Raw genomic sequence first — 18,875 nt, forward strand, 5'->3', positions numbered from 1 at the left:
TTTTAGTAGAGACGGGGTTTCACCATGTTGACCAGGATGGTCTCAATCTCTTGACCTCGTGATCCACCCGCCTCGGCCTCCCAAAGTGCTGGGATTACAGGCTTGAGCCACCGCGCCCGGCAGTAAAGATATTCTTAACACAGGTAAAGTAACTGGCAACTGATTAAAAGTGTCCAAGAGGAGAATAAGAAGCCAGAATTTAAAGAGGGTTCTGATAACAGTTTAAGATTGAGGCAGAAATGTACCATTTACACTTAAGATGAGATTTGGTGACGTACCGATTGAAGTTATGGGAGAGAAAGAAGTTAAGCACAGCACCAAGGATTTCTTTTGCCCCCCACCTTGAGTAACTAGAAGTTCTACCTAATCACTCCATCACCTTCCACTCAAGATAATTTTTTTTTTGTTAGTTTCTTATTTATCATTTTAGAAAATCTGTCTGCAAGTACAAGCAAATATGAAATTCTAATACTTTTTTACCCCTTTTTATACAAAAGATGATGCAAACTGAGAACATCTTGATTTTCTATTTGGAAATCCTTCCATATCAGCTCTAAGAAAGTTTTTCATTCTTTTTTTTATAGCTCTGTAATATTCCATTGAATGAAATATTCATTCTGCACGTATTTAGTCCTTCGTTGATGTTCATTTGGTTGTTTCCAGTCATTTGCTGTTAAACTTGTTACAAATGAGTAACCTTGTACACAAGTCATTTTGCATGTGTGCAAGTATACCAAGGGGATATGCATTTATAATTTTGATAAATATTACCAAATTTACCCCCATTTGTCCTTGGCTTAAAATAACAAAGGCTTGTTTCTTGCTGGTACTCCATGTCATGGAGTTTTGCTTTAAAGTTGTCTTCTCTCTGCAATCCAGGCTGATGGTGGAACCAACACCTGGAACACTGCCAGTCACAATGGTAAAGGGAAGGAAAAGATAACAAGTGAAGGAAAATATAGCAAATTGTACTTTGGCTTTTAAAACTTCTTTCCAGAAGTTATTAATACATATGTCACTTTTGCTCACATTTTCCTAGCTAAAGGCAATCATGAAACCAAACTTAACTTTTAAAAAATAATTTCAACTTCTATTACTATTTTAGATACAGAGGGCTGGGTGCAATGGCACATGCCTGTAATTCCAGCAGTTTGAGACCAGCCTGGCCAACATGGTAAGACCCCTGTGTCCACCAAAAATACAAAAATTAGCTGGGTGTGGTGATACATGCCTGTAATCCCAGCTACTTGGGAGGCCATAGAAGGAGAATTGCCTGAACCCAGGAAACGGAAGTTGCAATGAGCCAAGATCATGCCACTGCACTCCAGCCTGGGTGACTGAGTGAGAACCTGTCTCAAAAAAAAAAAAAAAAAAAAAAATTAGATACAGGGGGTACTTGTGCAGATTTGTTACATAGGTATTTTGCATGATGCTGAGATTTGGGGTACAGAGCCTGTCACCCACATAGCGAGCATAGTACTCAGGTAGTTTTTCAATCACTGCCTTCTTCCCCCTTCTCCCTCTAGTAGTCCACAGTGTCTATTGTTCCTATCTTTATGAGTACCCAATGTTTAGATGTCACTCTTTTTTTTTTTAAGATTTCTTTTAATTTTATTTTTTTCAAGATAGGGTTTCACTCTGTCACCCAGGCTGGAGTACCCTGGCACGATCACAGCTCACTGCAGCCTTGAACTCCTGGGCTCAAGTAACCCTTCATCTCAGCTTCCCATGTATCTGGGACCACAGGCATGTGCTACTATGCCCAGCAAATTAAAAAATAATTTTTTTTTGGGTAGAGATAGAGTCTCACTATGTTGCCCAGACTGGTCTTGAACTCTTGGTCTCAAGCAGTCCTCTTTCCTCAGACTTCCAAAGTGCTAGGATTATAGGCAAGATTATAGGCCCGGCCCCTAGTTCACATTTATAAGTGAGAATATGCAATATTTGGTTTTCTGTTCCTGCATTAATTTGCTTAAAATTATGGCCTCCAACTGCATCCATGTTGTTGCAAAGGACATGATTTCACTCATTTTTATTGCTGCATAGTATTCCATGATGCACATGTACCACATTTTCTTTATGTAATCCACTGTTGATGGGCATTTATGCTGATTCGATGTCTTTGCTATTGCCAATAATGCTGCAATGAATATACAAGTGCATGTCTCTTTTTTGGTAGAATGATTTGTTTTCATTTCAATATATACCCAGTAATGGGATTGCTGAATGTTAGCTGTGTTTTAATTAAAGTGGAGCAGTATGACATAGTTCTAAAGAGATAGAGAAGGATATTTGTCAATGGCTTTATTGCCCCACCCCTAAAAGTATATGCTTCCCATAGGGAGTGTACCAATCTATACCCCTACTAGTAATATCTTAGGGTGATTTTCTCTCTCCTAACCCACCAGTAATGTCTCAAAATTTTGGATTTTCACTTATCTGCTAGGCTCTTTTTGCTATCCTGTTTAGGTGAGATGCTTCTAACATATAGAATTATTTATATTTCAAAAATTCTCAGATACTTTATATTTGCTTTTTCCCATGCTTAGAATACTCTTTTTCTTTCTTTCTTTTTTTTTTTTTTTTCAAACAACCAGACACACGAAAGTTTTTAGTTTATTAAGCTTCTCGTGAAAAATCCACAACGACCATAGATAACATCATTGCAGCACCTTTACTCCTTCGGCTTTTTGCCAGCGCCAACGTTTGGCCTTTGCAGTCCCCCTGACTTTCTTCATTCTGTTCTTGCGTTCCTTTCGTTGCTTTCTTGAGGTCTTTTTCTTCTCATACAGGCCATGTCTTGCAAGTCTATGTTTGGGTTCATTTTTCTTTGCATAATCCAGGGAATCATAAATCATGCCAAAGCCAGTCGTCTTGCCACCACCAAAATGAGTTCTGAATCCAGATACAAAGATGACATCCGGTGTGGTCTTGTACATTTTGGCTAGTTTTTCCCAAATTTCTGTCTTAGGCACTGTTGCCTTCCCGGGGTGAAGGACATCAATGACCATTTGTTTCCTCTGAAGCAGTCGGTTGGTCATGAACTTTCTGGTGTGGATAGTTACTGTGTCGTTCATGATGGCGGCCTATCCTTACACAGCCAGGGAGGAAAAGAGCAGAATACTCTTTTTCTTAATTAACTTAGCTAACATTTCGTTTACATCTTTCGTTCACATCCAGTAAGATGTCAGTTTTGGGGTAAAGTTTCGAGACTCTGCATATTTTTTCTAGATTGGCATGTATGATGATGTAAAGGAGTTACTTGTTTACTGCTATTTCTTACTTTTCTATGTACTTTTTATAAGATCCTTTAATGTCAGGCTAAGCTTTTTAAGGCTGATATTCTAGAGCCTAGTCTGGAATCTGGCAAAGTATGTTTAGCTAACCTTTTGTGGATTCTTAACCAGCCAGAAATGCCCTGCATCATTTCTACAGAAGTCTCCACGTGCTTCTTTATCTTCTGATTAATACTATTTTTAAGTATTCCCAAGACTCAACACTTAGAGTCAGTAATAGCAGAATATTAACCATTAACATTAGCTGTGTTTTCTTATATAAACTTTATATATATTAACATAAATTTACTGAATTTAGATCATAATATGTGTGGATTTAAACATTTTTTTCTCACTTTGCTTTGTGAGCTGTATTCTGGGTTATTGAATATTTTTGAAAACATGATTTAATGATTAATAGATTATTATTATTCTGTCATATAGATATTTCATAATATTCCTCTTGTTTCTTTTCTTTTCTCTTCATTTTTGAGACAGGGTCTTGCCCAGGCTGGAGTGCAGTGGTACAATCACAGCTCACTGCAGCCTTGACCCTCCGGGCTCAAGTGACCCTCCTACCTCAGCCTCCCAAGTAGCTGAGACTACAGGCGTGTGCCACCACGCCCACTGATTTATATATTGTAGAGATGGGGTCTCCCTATGTTGTGCAGCCTGGTCTTGAATTCCCGGGCTCAAGCAATTCTCCTGCCTCAGCTTCCCAAAATGCTGGGATTACAAGCATGAGCCATCGTACCTGACCCCTCCTGTTACTATTATGAATAATGCTGTGATGAGTATCAGTATGCATACATCTGTTTTTATTTCTCATTGTTTCCTTAACTTAAAATAGATTACTGAGTTAAAGGGTATAATTTTTTAAATTTAAATTTTATTTTTAATTTTAATTCTATTTTTAAAATAGAGATCAGGTCTCGCTATGTTGCCCAGGCTGGTCTTAAACTCTTGGCCTCAGGTGATCATCCTGTCTGGGCCTCCTACAATGCCAGGATTACTGGTATGAGCCATCACACTTTGCCCGAGGGGTATATGTATATTTTAAGGCTTCTGACAGACTTCCTAATTTATTTTCAGAAAAGTTTTTCCAGTTTGTACTTTCAGTATTTGAATGTGCTGTACCAACATTAAGTATTGTCATTTTAGAAAATTTTTGCCAGTTTGACATACGATTGTTAAATTTGCATTTCTTTAATTATTTGTGATTTGAATATTTCTATAAGTTTATAGGTCACTTATACTTCTTCAGCTAATATTACATCAAAGAGACTTGGAGAATACCATAGAAACCTAGCTACACTTTCAGTATTCCTATAAGATTGTCAGCCACTTGAGGGGAGAGGTTATATAGAGTCATCTCTGTGTCTTCTGGGCTGGCTGAGTACACAGCCATATGTACTTAATAGGTATTTGATGACATTGCTAATGCTTATGAGGCAGTAATGTTGGTAGTGTGGGTGGGAGTGGATATGAATCTGTACCTTATTTGGCTTAGCTGCAGAAGAATCTGGGGGAGGAGGTGAGACTTTAGCTCTAGAAACGGAGACTGCGGTGGCAGCGGGTGGGTGGGTGTTCCAGGTGGAAGGGACAGTGCAGGAGAAGGCATGGAGATAGGCCAGGAAGAAGGCTTGACAGGAGCTCTTGGGTTGTTGAAGAAAGCTGAGGAAGGAGAGCTGTGGTAAGCAGGGACAGAACTGAGTAAATAGATGAGGAGGCCTGGGTTTAAATGGAGTAGTCTCAGGAGAGGTAAGATTACAGCTGCCAGCCTGAGAGATAGATCGGCATTTTCTTAGGGATGATCATTAAGACAGAAAACAAATTGAAACTCTTCTGCAAAGTTCCATTCTCACTTGTTACTCCCTCACAAGAAAAGTGACTTCCTTCTTGTTCTATAATTGAAGCCTCAAAAATGGGTCCCATGGGGAAAGATAATGAGGCTCAAGGAGAGGGCTTTTGAGAACTCCACATTTTAGACTTAACTGCACTAGGGAAATACTCTTTCTATAATCGTAAACGCTGGAATTTTTTCTGATCATGTCTGCCTATCTTCTCAACTCTTTGCCCTCATGGAGACCACTAATTTCCAATCTCTCCTTTTTCTCACAATTTTTCATCTCTCTCCCTAGCCATTACCATTCTAACACTTAAAAAATGGAAGAATGTTTTGAATAAGTAATAAATGTAAAATATAAAATTGAAAAGGATATATATATAGATATATATTTATAAATATGTGATGCACAGTTTCCCTACTTCAGATTCCCGGGGCCCCCCAGTCTTTTTCCCCCCATCTCATTGTTATTTGTGTCTCGTGAATCAGTCCAGAGTTAATCCATGCATTTATGAGCATGTGTGTGCCCCAAAACTTGTATGTGTATATTACACACAGTATCCTACACCTAGCTTTTTTCATTTACTGCTCTATTTTGGAGATTTTTTTCCTTATTAGTATAAATAGAGTTCATACTCTATTAACAGCTGCATAGTTTTTCTGTTAGTACAGATAGAGCTACTGCTTTGTAAATGGCTATGTAGTATTTGTTTCTGTGGATGTGTATACTCTGTCCCCTATTGATGGATCTTTAGGTTGCTTTAATGTAGTTGCAATGCAAATCCTGTACATAACCCTGAATACTTCAATTATTTTCTTAGCCACAGCTTTTTACACCCTTCTTCAAACTTTATGGTAAGCCCTACCCAAGAATAGGCCTTACTTCTGCTTCACAAACCAGACAGACCTTCCCTGGCCCTAGCTGCTCCTCTGAATACTGTGAGACAACTCTTGTTCTCAACAGACCATTTTTGTCCTCTGGGAAACTGCAGTGCCCTTACCTGATATCTGAGACCAGAACCAATATTACCTTCTGACCTTGACTGGACTTGGCTGTTCCCTGAAGCTCTCTTTGGTAGAGAGGTATGCCTTTCTTTGGTATGCCTTTTATATGCCCCATGCATTACTGCGTCAGAAGTGAGGTTTGGTTTTCTCTGGCTCCCTCTGCCACTTCCAAGCCATTACTAAATCCTTGCCTAACCTGTTTCTACAGCCACTTTCCTTGTTGCAATTAGATTATAACTTTCCCATAATTCCCCATTTATTCATTGAAAATTTTAGTACCTACATCACAGTTCTTCTTTTTAATCTCAACTCTTGCCATAATAATAATAATATCATTATAGTAACCACATTTATTGAATACTACTATGTCTAGGCACTATATCTTTACATGCATTACCTAATGAATTCATAACAATAATTCTGTGAATTAGGCTTACATTATTAGGCCCACTTTATAGATTAAGAAACTGAGTGTTTAGAATGATAGAAACTTGTTCAGGATCACCCAGCTAGTAAGATTTAGGACCAGGATTCAAATCTAGATCTATTTAACTTCAGAGCTTGTCTTTTTAACAGTAATCTTAGAACCCTACTTTCCAAAGCATGTTTCATAGGACTCCAGTTTCTAGGATCATTAATAGGTATCATATGATACAGGGTTCTATGTCAAAGAAATTTGGGAAACACAGAATTCAACAGAGCTCAAAGCCAATAGATTGCTTTATATCTTAGGACTTCTCAGAAACTTGAATATACTTAGGGTTATTGTGATTCTTTAAGAAGGGAATATAATATGCCCAGCCTTATTGCAGACTTATTTGACCACAAAACACTCTTTTGCTGTCACATACTATAGAACTAGTTTTCCAAGATGTATACTTGAGAAAAGTCTGTGTCAGAGACTCTATTGTCCTTTCATTAAAACTGTATGTGTGAAGGTCATCAGTGAGCTCCTAAGTGATAACTTAGTGGTTGCTTTTCAGTCTTTATCTTATTGGACCTCTCTGCAGTATTTTACACTTCTGAACAGTTCCTCCTGTTTTAACATCTAAGAAACCATCTCCAACTCTCCTCTTCAATCTGTCTTCAGTCTCTTTCTTCTGATTTCTTTGTTTGCTCATTTCTTAAATGTTGTTCTTTCCAGAGTTCTTTCCTCAATATTCTTTTGATATAAATCTGTATAGTTTTCTTTTGAAATATCATTTATTATGTCAGCTATCACCTATATGTGGGTTGCTCTCTTATCTAGCCCAGACCCTAAACCCATATTTCTAACTACTTCATGGAGACTCGCTTGTCCCATCAGCATCTCAAATTCAGCTTGCCCCAGTCAAAAGACATCACCTCTCTGAAACCTGTTTTATGTCCTGCATTTTGTTCCCAGGCTGCTTAAATCAATCCTGAACCCACTAGATGTGATTGGGCTCCTGAGAGATAAGAGAAAGCAAAGATATTCTTTCTAAGATGTAGAAGAATGAGGAGCTGGAGTTTCACTTATCCTCAGAGGGAGAGAAGGATGAGGTAGCTATCTTGTTGTGTACATAAAAAGTACTCCATAAATATCTGTTGGCAGGATGAATGAACAGGATGTAGAGTAAGAAAGCTTGTCTTTTTGCATTCTGGGCAGTTGAGTTGTGAAGAGAAATGAGGTGAGTTTTCTCGCCTACAAATCTCTAGCAAAGGAGAAGTCCATACCCACACTTGCCTATTGTCACTTTTGGTTGAGAAAAAGAATTTTTTTTTTAATTTCCAAATTTTATCTTTTACCAGCTACCCATGGCTCTTCCCTCTCCTCACACAGCTTTCCTCCACTTCCTTTTACTACTCTAAGTGACATAGAGACAAAGATACACTGCCGTTGTACTCTTGTAGCCTTGTCATTCTGTCCTACTTTCATACCATTTCCCCTCAGTGGCTTGACAACAGATTCTTGTTCCTTTATTTTTAGTAACAAATATTTTTAAATTGAGATATAATTAACATAAGACTCACCATTTTAAAGTATAATATTAAGTGGTTTTTATTATAGTCTCTAGAACATTTTCATTACCTCAAAAGGAAATCCCATACCCATTACGCAGTCACTCCCTATCCCCTTTTCTGCCAGCCTGTAGCAACCACTAATTTACTTTCCATCTCTGTAGATTTGTCTGGACATTTCATATAAATAGATTCCTATCATGTGTAGCCTACTGTGTCTGGATTCTTTTATTTAGCATAATGTTCTTAAGGTTCATTCATGTTATAGCATGGATTGGTACTTCTGGCTATTATGAATAATGCAGCTGGGAACATTCATGTACAAGTTTTTGTGTCAACATAAGTTTTCAGGTTTTTTGGGTGTACACTTAGGAATGGAACCGCTGGGTCGTATGGTAATGTTGTTTAACATTTTGAGAAACTGCCAGACTCTTTTTTAAAGTGGTTGTGCTATTTTACCTTTCCATCAGCAATGTATGAGGGTTTCATTTTCTCCCCATCTTTGCCAACACTTATTGTCTATCTTTTTTATTATAGCCATCCTAGTGGGTGTGAAGTGCTAACTTGTGATTTTGATTTGCATTTTCTTAGTAACTAATGATGTAGAGTATCTTTTCATGTGTTTATTGGCCATTTTTATATCTTCTTTGGAGTTTTGTACTCTCCTCTTAAACATAAGGGGTGTATTCCCAGGCCCCAAATGGGTACCTGAAACCATGGATAGTACCAAACCCTATCTATACTATGTTTTTTCCTATACATACATATGATAAAGTTTATTAATTAATTTTAGAGACAGGCTTTCACTCTGACCTCTAGGTGGGAGTGCAGTGGCTCACTATAGCCTCGAATTCTGGGCTCAAGCAATCCTTCTACCTCAGCCTCCTGAGTACCTTCGACTATAGGCATGCACCACTACACCTGGCTAAGTTTTTATTTTTTAATTTTTTGTAGTGATAAGAGCTATGTTGCCCAGGCTAGTCTTCAGCTCCTGGGCTCAAGTGATCCTTATGCCTTGGTCTCCCAGAGCACTGGGATTACAAGTGTGAACCATTGTGCCCGGCTAATGTTTAATTCATAAATTAGGCACAGTAAGAGATGGACAACAATAAGTAATAATAAAATAAAGCAATTACAACCACATACTATAATTAAAGGTATGTGGGTATGATCTCTTTCCCTCTCAAAATATTTTATTGTATTGTACAGCAGGTAACTGAAACCACAGAAAGCAAAACAGTGGCTAAGGGGGGACTATCGTAATGTCTATTCAAATCCTCTGCCCATTTTTAAATTGGGTTATTTGTCTTTTTGTTGTTGAGTTGTAAGAGTTCTTTACATATTTTGGATAGAAGTCTCTTATCAAGCATAAGATTTGCAAATATTTTCTCCCAGCCCTGTTCCTTTTTAATTTTTTCAAACCTCTTTTGAATTTGCCATGTTTAAAATCATGCCCTAATCTGAAATCTTTCTCCTCTTTCTCTTGCCTGTCTCTGGGAAAGTTTGCCACAGCAGCCAGGCCTCTGAAACAATAAGGAGGAGCTGTTTTTTCTAGGGTATGGAAGTAGCTTGCCTAGTTAATCAGTGTATTCTCAGGGTTCCCCAGTAGGACAGAACCAATAGGATATATGTGTATATAAAAGTGAGTTTATTAAGGAAAATTGGCTTAGATGATTACAAGATGAAGTCCTATGATAAGCTGTCTGCAAGCTGGAAAAAAAAAGGGGCCAATAGAGGCTCAGTCCAAGTCCAAAAGCCTCAAAACCAGGGAAGCTGACAGGGCAGCCTTCAGCCTGCAGCTGAAGGACCCCAGGAAGCCTCTCCTCTGGTGCAAGTCCCAGAGTCCAGAGGCCAAAGAACCTGTCCAAGGGCAGGAGGAGAGGAAGCAAATGTCCACATGGGAAGAAAAAAGAGAGCCAGAACACTCAGCAAGCAAATTTATTCCACCTTCTTCCACCTGCTTTGTTCTAGCTGCATTGGCAACCGATTGGATTGTGCCTACCCACATTGAGGGTGGGTCTTGTCGCCCAGTCCACCAACTCAAATTTCTATCTTCTGTGGCAACACCCTCACAATACCCAGAAACAATACTTTGCCAGCCATCTAGGCATCCCTTCAGTCAGGTTGACACCTAATATTAACCATCACAGTCAGTGAAAACATGTTCTGGAGCATCACAGCCATAAAAGCATGTTCTCTGGAGCTGCCAGCAGGAGCTGGCAGCTCCAGAACATGATGGTCTCAGTCCCTCCTTTTCTGTTTCTCTAATATACACATATACCTCTGTCCTTGGAGTTCAACCATTTAGGTAAAAACTAAAGTGGCTGGTAGAAAAGAATTCAAAAGATGAAGCTAAGTGGATTACAAAGTGATTTATTGAAGAATAAAGCTTTACCATTTTTAATTTTCTTTTCTTTTTTCTGTTTTTGAGATGGACTCTTGCTCTGTCATTCAGGCTGGAGTGCAGTGGCTTGATCTCAGCTCACTGCAACCTCTGTCTCCCAGGCTCAAGCAATTCTCCTGCCTCAGCCTTCCAGGTAGCTGGAACTACAGGCTCATGCCACTATGCCTGGCTAATTTTTTTTGTATTTTGAGTACAGATGGGGTTTTACTCTGTTGCCCAGGCTGGTCTCGAAATCCTGACCTCAGGTGATCCTCCCACCTCGACCTCCCAAAGTGCTAGGATTATAGGCATGAGCCACCATTCCTGGTCTAAGTTTTCTTTTAAACATGAGCAAAGTCCCTCCACCTCTCCCACCTCTATTGACACCAAACAGAGCAGAGTTGCCAGAAGGATTCATGTGGTTCTCCTGCTTCTGTTCTCCATGTCTGTTAGGCAGCAACCCAGAGTAGGGATGAAAGCTGAGACTGGTCTAGTTTTTTTTTTTGAGACGGAGTTTCACTCTTGTTACCCAGGCTGGAGTGCAATGGCGTGATCTCGGCTCACCGCAACCTCCACCTCCTGGGTTCAGGCAATTCTCCCGCCTCAGCCTCCTGAGTAGCTGGGATTACAGGCACGCGCCACCATGCCCAGCTAATTTTTTGTATTTTTAGTAGAGACGGGGTTTCACCATGTTGACCAGGATGGTCTTCATCTCTTGACCTTGTGATCCAGCCACCTCGGCCTCCCAAAGTGCTGGGATTACAGGCGTGAGCCATCGTGCCCGGCCTGGTCTAGTTTTTATTCTCCAAAGTCATCAGCTGAGATGCTCCTTCCACTCTATTCCAAAGGTTCCCTACAAAGGAAAGGAAAAAACCAGAGTGCTTGACTTCTGGTTCTGAATTGTCCCCTTTCCTCCCCTGCCTTTTAAATATCTGATACCACTGAGATCCTGATTTTACCTTTTCCTCCTGTCATGGGCTGAGTTGTGTCCCCACTCCCACTCCAAAATTCATAATGTTGAAGTCTTAACACCAGGTATCTTAGAATGTGACATTATTTGGAGATAGAGCCTTTAAGTGGGTAATTAATATAAACTGAGGTCATATGGGTGGGCTTTAATCCATTATGACTAATGTTCTTGTAAGAAGAAGAGATGAGGACACAGATGCAGAGAGGAAAGACCATTCGAAGACGAAGATGGCTATTGACAAGCCAAGGAGAGAGGCCTCAGAAGAAATTAACCTTCTTGGTATCTTAATCTTGGATTTCTAACATCCAGCATTATGAGATTATTATTATTTTTTTTTTTTTTGAGATAGGGTCTCACTCTGTTGCCCAGGCTGGAGTGCAGTGGCACGATCTTGGCTCACTGCAGCCTCCACCTCCCAGGCTCAAGTGATCCTCCCATCCCAGCCTCCCAGGTAGCTGGGACCACAGGTACATGCCACTATGCCCAGCTACTTTTTTGTATTTTTTGTAGAGATGGGGTTTTACTATGTTGCCCAGGCTGGTCTCAAACTCCCAAGCTCAAGCGATCCGCTTGCCTTGGCCTCCCAGAGTGCTGGGATTACAGATATGAGCCACCATGCCTGGTCAAAAATAAATTTTTGTTGGTTAAGCCACCCAGACTGTGCTACTTTGTTTTGGTAGCCCTAGATAACCAATATACCTCCCATTGCAGATGAGGGAAGATGGTGGCACAGAAGCCTCAGTGTTTCTCGCCTATAAATCTGTTTCCTGAGGTCCACTTGGTGGGAAATGGGGTTTCCACACTGGTAGACACAGAGCCTAAGAGCCCATTCACAATATTGTATCTTTTGTATCTGTTTACTGAACAAAATTTTGGGATGGTTAGAAATGGAAAGAACTGAGTTTTTATATTAGCTCACCCTTAAAATCTGAAAGAACTAACAAATTCGGAATAGTGACTTGTTCTCTCTCACAGGGTTTTGGAGAGATCTTAGAAAAATGCATTTTTGAGTGCAGAGCTCTACTAGCATTTGCTTGAGTCTCTAGCCAGCCTCCTAGTACTTTCCAGAACCGTTGGCTTTCAGTGTTCTGTCATGACCTTTCTAGCCTAGGCCTGAGGCAACTGAGTGACCCGTCAAAGATCATTGCTGACCATGGCTGAAACCTTTGCTGCTGCATAGGGATCCATTGACACTGCTGCTTTTTTGGCTAATGTGGCAAGGAGCCAATGCCATAGGATTTCAGGCATTTACAAGGATCTGGGCCTCCAGGTCTCTCCTGTGGTAACAGGGTTCCTGGGGTAACTTGTCTGTGAATGACTCCAGTGAGGCTATCTGGTAAATTGGTGCTTCTCTGGGACCACCAAAGAAGAGAAAGAAGTCAATGGAAGCCAAAGGCTGACCTGTGCATTGTGGGAACATTTTTAAACAGCAGCTTTCATGCACTTGTCAGGAACAATGCATGATTTTTTTGTTTGTTTGTTTTACCTCTGAAATATTCTGGACACATTTATGGCCTGGATCTGGATGTTCATCAGTGGTGGAGCGCCTATAAAACTTCTGGTTCTAGGCTGTGACTGAGCCTGGTGAATATAGGAAATCACATGTGGACTGGGATTGGGGCAGTGGATTGTTTGGAGGGGTGGATTTGGCTCTGGTTTCTGAGGAGCACACAGAACATTTTCGAGGGATGCCATATCATCAACCTTTGCTGGGCGCAGTGGCTCTCACCTGTAATCCCAGCACTTTGGGAGGCCGAGGCGGGCGAATCACAAGGTTAAGAGATCGAAACCATCCTGGCCAACATGGTGAAACCCTGTCTCTACTAAAAAATACAAAAAAATTAGCTGGGCATGGTGGCACGCATCTGTAGTCCCAGCTACTCGGGAGGCTGAGGCAGGAGAATTGCTTGAACTCAGGAGGTGGAGATTGCAGTGAGCCAAGATTGCGCCACTACACTCTAGTCTAGCACCTGGCAACAGAGTGAGACTCTGTCTCAAAAAAATATGTATATATCATCAACCTGTCTAGAGTTAGAAAACGGTATCAGATACTGACTGCAGGCCTTAGCTTCAACTGGTAGGTATTTTCTGGGCATAGTATCAATAAAGGGAGGTATTTAGTAACTCTTATGGAATAAGTCAGATTCCTGTACAAAATTACTTTCTTCCAAGTAATAAGCAAAGCACCTTTTCTCACTCTCTACCACCACCTTCTCTGATTCTTGCCGCTTATTTGACCATCCAATGAGAATATTCATTGCTGGCTGGGAATAAACTCTGTTCTTCTGTGAGAAAAAATCCTTTTGCCAAAGTTATCCAAAAGGAAGCAACTAAAGTAATTATTCAGTTTTTGTGGTGGTGGTGTTGTTTTGTTGTTGTTTTGTTTTGTTTTTTCAGACAAGGTCTCGCTCTGTCACCCAGGCTGGAGTGTAGTGGCGTGATCTCAGCTCACTGCAACTTCTGCCTTCCAGATTCAAGTGATTCTTGTGCCTTAGCCTCCCATGTAGTTGATACTACAGGCATGCATCACCAAGCCTGGCTAAATTTGTATTTTTAGTAGAGATGGGGTTTCACCATGTTGGCCAGGCTGGTCTTAGACTCCTGGCCTCAAGTGATCTGCCCTGCCCTTGGCCTTCCAAAGTGCTGATATTACAGGCATGTGGCACTGTGCCCGGGAATTTTTCAGTTTTAAATCAAGCCCCGAATAAACGAGTACTGCTGGGTACTGTTGGGGCTATTTGTAAGACATTTTCCTATTCTCCAAGAGCTTATAGGACAGATGGGGAGATAGAATTAATTAACAGTTAAGTAATTAAATACTTTTTTCTCTGTCACTTTTTCTTCATTCTTTCTGTACAGCATTCCGTAATGTTTTAAAAACTCTCTACCTTTGTAGTTTCCTATTTTCTTATATTCTGTTATTCTTAGATTCTCCCAATTCTCTTCCTTCCTTAGCTCCTGCCTCTTTTCTTTCTAGTCTTCCCTAAAGCATCCCTTTTAATCTCAAATCTGCATCTCTTCAGCCTCTAATCAAGAATCTTTAATTAAGCAACTACTCTATGGAAGGTAATGTGCTTGGTCCTACCTACTGTGCTAGGTAGCCAGTAGGCTTCTAACTAGTCTTTTTTGTCTGTTTGTTTTTTAGACAGGAGTCTTGCTTTTGCCCAGGCTGGAGTACAATGGTGCAATCTTGGCTCACTGCAACCTCTGCCTACCTAGCCTCCCAAGTAGCTAGGATTCCAGGCATGAGCCACCACACCTGGCTAATTTTTTTTGTATTTTTAGTAGAGATGGGTTTCACCATGTTGGCCTGGCTGGTCTCCAACTCCTGACCTCAAGTGATCCACCCAGCTCCACCTTCGAAATTGCTAGGATTACAGGCATGAGCCATTGTACCTGGCCTCCCAACTAGCCTTTGTAAGCAGATGCTCTCAAATGTAAATCTTCCCTTTTTCCTTAGGCTCTATTCTTCCTGTCTAGTTATCTACTAATTATTTTCACTATAATTTCCCAATGTTTAAAACTTCCCTCTTGAGCCTATTCCTCTTCCTTTGTTCTCTATTTATATTAAAGTCACCATCATTCTACTAGTCACCCACTCAAAAATCATGGTGTCACTTTTTATTCTTCCTTATCTCTCGCCTACCAGTTAGATCCTTTGCCAGATTTTGCTCTTTTTTTTTTTTTTTTTTTTCCCTTTGTGGTATCTTTTATCGTCTCTGTCTCTTCTCTGTTTCCCTTTGTGTTCAGGTTCTCTTTATTGCTTAGACTATAGTATTAGTCTACTAATAGATTCCTTGCTTTTATTTTTCTTAGAAGCCATTGTATATATTACTGCCAGATTTATCTCTCTAAAACAGCGTGAGTCATGGCTACCATTTATACCGAGGGCTCAACTTGGATGTCGCATTCTTGAAGCCTTTCTTAAAGTGCCCAGGCAAAGTTAGATTTTTTTTTTTTTTTTTTTTTTTTTTTTTTTTTTAATTGTACTTTAGGTTCTGGGGTACATGTACAGATCATGCAGGATTTTTTTTTTTTTTTTTTTTAATTGTACTTTAGGTTCTGGGGTACATGTACAGATCATGCAGGATTGTTGTATAGGCACATACACGGCAAGGTGGTTTGCTGCCTTCCTCCCCCCATCACCTATATCTGGTATTTCTCCCCATGTTATCCCTCTCACCCTCCCCCCACTGCTGCCCCTCCCCTAGTCCCCTGTAACTGACCACAGTCTGTGATGCTCCCCTCCTTGTGTCCACATGTTCTAATTGTTCAACACCTGCCTATGAGTGATACCATGTGGTGTTTGATTTTCTGTTCCTGTGTCAGTTTGCTGAAACTGATGGTTTCCAGATTCATCCATGTCCCTATGAAGGACATGAACTCGTCATTTTTTATGGCTGTGTAGTATTCAGTGGTGTATATGTGCCACATTGTCTGTATCCAGTCTATTGTTGATGGACATTTGGGTTGGTTCCAGGTCTTTGCTGTTGTAAACAGTGCTGCAATGAACATATGTGTGCGTGTGTCTTTATGATAGAACAATTTATGATTCTTTGGGTATATACCCAGTAATAGGATTGCTGGGTCAAATGGTATTTCTATTTCTATGTCCTTGAGGAATCGCCACACTGTCTTCCACAATGGTTGCACTAATTTGCACTTCCACCAACAGTGTAAAAGTGTTCCTGTTTCTCCACATTCTCTCCAGCATCTGTTGTCTCCAGATTTTTTAATGATCGCCATTCTAACTGGTGTGAGATGGTATCTCAATGTGGTTTTGATTTGCATTTCTCTAATGACCAGTGATGATGAGCATTTTTTTCATATGTTTGTTGGCCTCATAGATGTCTTCTTTTGTAAAGTGTCTTTTCATATCCTTCACCCACTTTTGAATAGGCTTGTTTGATTTTTTTTCTTGTAAATCTGTTTTAGTTCTTTGTAGATTCTGGATATTAGCCCTTTGTCAGATGGGTAGATTGCAAAAATTTTTTCCCATTCTGTTGGTTGCTGGTTCACTCTAATGATTGTTTCCTTTGCTATACAGAAGCTCTGGAGTTTAATTAGGTCCCATTTGTCTATTTCAGCTTTTGTTGCCATTGCTTTTAGTGTTTTAGCCATGAAGTCATTGCCTATGCCTATATCCTCAATGGTTTTGCCTAGGTTTTCTGGTAGGGTTTTTATGGTGTTAGGTCTTATGTTTAGCTCTTTAATCCATCTGGAGTTAATTTTACTGTAAGGTGTCAGAAAGGGGTCCAGTTTCTTCTTTCTGCACATTGCTAGCCAGTTTTCCCAACCATTTATTAAACAGGGAATTCTTTCCTCATTGCTTGTTTTTCTCAGGTTTGTCAAAGATCAGATAATTGTAGATGTGTGGTGTTGCTTCTGAGGCCGCTGTTCTGTTCCATTGGTCTGTGTCTCTGTTTTGGTACCAGTACCATGCTGTTTTGATTACTGTGGCCTTGTAGTATAGTTTGGAGTCAGGCAGCATGATGCCTCCAGCTTTGTTCTTTTTGCTTAGGATCGTTTTGGCTATGCAGGCTCTCTTTAGGTTCCATATGAAGTTTAAGGTGGTTTTTTTCCAGTTCTGTGAAGAGAGGAAGCCAAATTGTCTCTATTTGCAGATGACATGATTATGTATTTAGAAGAGTCCATCGTCTCAGCCCAAAATATCCTGAAACTGATAAGCAAATTCAGCAAAGTCTCAGGATACAAAATCAATGTGCAGAAATCACAAGCATTCCTATACACCAATAACAGACGAACAGAGAGCCAAATGAAAAGTGAACTTCCCATTCATAATTGCTGCAAAGAGAATAAAATACCTAGGAATACAACTAACAAAGGATGTAAAGGACCCCTTCAAGGAGAACTATAAACCACTGCTGAATGAAATAAGAGAGGACACAAACAGATGGAAAAATATTCCATGCTCATGGTTGGGAAGAATTAACACCGTGAAAATGGCCATATTGCCCAAAGTAATTTATAGATTCAACGCTATCCCCATTTTTTATCTTTCTATAGCACTTCATATACAGTCAACTTTGATGTTAATAACATTGTCCTGGAATTATGTGAGCATTTGCCCTCAAGATTACATATTTCTTAAAATAGTATATTTTGTATGATTCTTTTTAGTATTAAGTTCAAAAACAGGCAAAAGTAATCTGTGGTGTCAGACATCAGGATAGTGATTACCTTTGGAAGATGGAGTTGGTAGTGAGTAGATATGAGCACAGGGGACTTCTGGAGTTCTAGTTATATTGTTTTCTTGATCTAGATTCTGTTTACATGGATGTAAAAGTACGCTTTTGATTTGTGTATAATTATGCATATTAGAATTCAATAAAAAGTTTAAAAGCTAAATGAAAAATAGGATTAAAATACAGAATAGAGACAATCTCTAACTTTATATTCCTGATGCCTGGCAGGCATATAACTCTTTGCAGATGAGTGAGTGAGTGAGTGAATAAAGAAGTGAATGAGTGAATGAAAGTTTATCCTCAAAAAAACTAATTTTTCTTTCTGTTAGTAATTAAATTATAGTCTCAACAAGGCCTGAGTTAGAAGTATGGCTCCATCACTTACTGCCTGTGTAACCTGTGGCTTAGGCAAGTTACCCAGCCTTTTAGAAACTTAATTTTTTCTCTCTTCTTGGAAATGTTCCTCAGTCCAGGTCCTAGGACCTGTGACTTGCTGGAAAAAAAAAAAAAAGAAAGAAAGAAATGAAACTTAATTTTTTCATCTCTGGATATCATAGCTGCCTCAGTGGATGGATAAGGGTTCAAAAATATGATACATGTAGAACAGGGCCTGGTGTGTTGTTAGCATTCAGTAAATGTTAATATCCTTTTCTTTCCAACACCTTCCTTCTTCTCCCTTTTATCTCTTTTCTCATCCTCTATCCTTTGCCTTAAATATCTTTTCCTCTTAGTTTCCACATACCCAAATATTATCCATTCTTTGGATCAAGCTCACATATTATGCCCTTCGCAGAGCCTTCTCTGGTTTTCATCCAAACCAGCACTTCTAATCCTGGAAATATTTTTCTCTCTCACATTCTTGTACATTTTATCTATGTCCCTTATGATACATATTAGTCACTCACTCTAACCTTTAGGAGTTGCTGAAGGCTGCCCTCTTACTTCAGGCCCAAAGAAGAATAAGCACTCTAATTGGGCTATTATGCTGGAGGCAGGAGAATAAACTGGAGAATGAAAAGGCAGATTGAGAAAATTGCTTTGGCCTTTTGTTTTATTGTTGTCGTTTTGTTTTTTGAGACAGAGTTTCACTCTTGTCGCCCAGACTGGTGTGCACTGGTATGATCTTGGCTTACTGCAACCTCCTCCTCCTGGGTTCAAGTGATTCTCCTGCCTCAGCCTCTCAAGTAGCTGAGACTATAGGCGCCTGCCA

The 18,875-nt window shown here is 39.8% G+C and overlaps 1 protein-coding gene and 1 pseudogene across 16 annotated transcripts in view; one reads left to right on the top strand and one right to left on the bottom strand.

Moving 5' to 3' along the window:
• UNC13B (unc-13 homolog B) overlaps positions 1-18,875 on the top strand; it is a 239,416-nt gene that overhangs the window by 148,449 nt on the left and 72,092 nt on the right. The gene's annotated exons all lie outside the window — the stretch shown is intronic.
• On the bottom strand, positions 2,597-3,111 carry LOC108314234 (annotated as a pseudogene). The gene has a single exon (XR_001829390.2). The product of XR_001829390.2 is annotated as a 40S ribosomal protein S24-like (transcript).

The sequence above is a fragment of the Cebus imitator genome, unplaced genomic scaffold, assembly GCF_001604975.1.
Source record: "Cebus imitator isolate Cc_AM_T3 unplaced genomic scaffold, Cebus_imitator-1.0 Scaffold149, whole genome shotgun sequence".
In the NCBI taxonomy this organism is placed as follows: Eukaryota; Metazoa; Chordata; class Mammalia; order Primates; family Cebidae; genus Cebus; species Cebus imitator.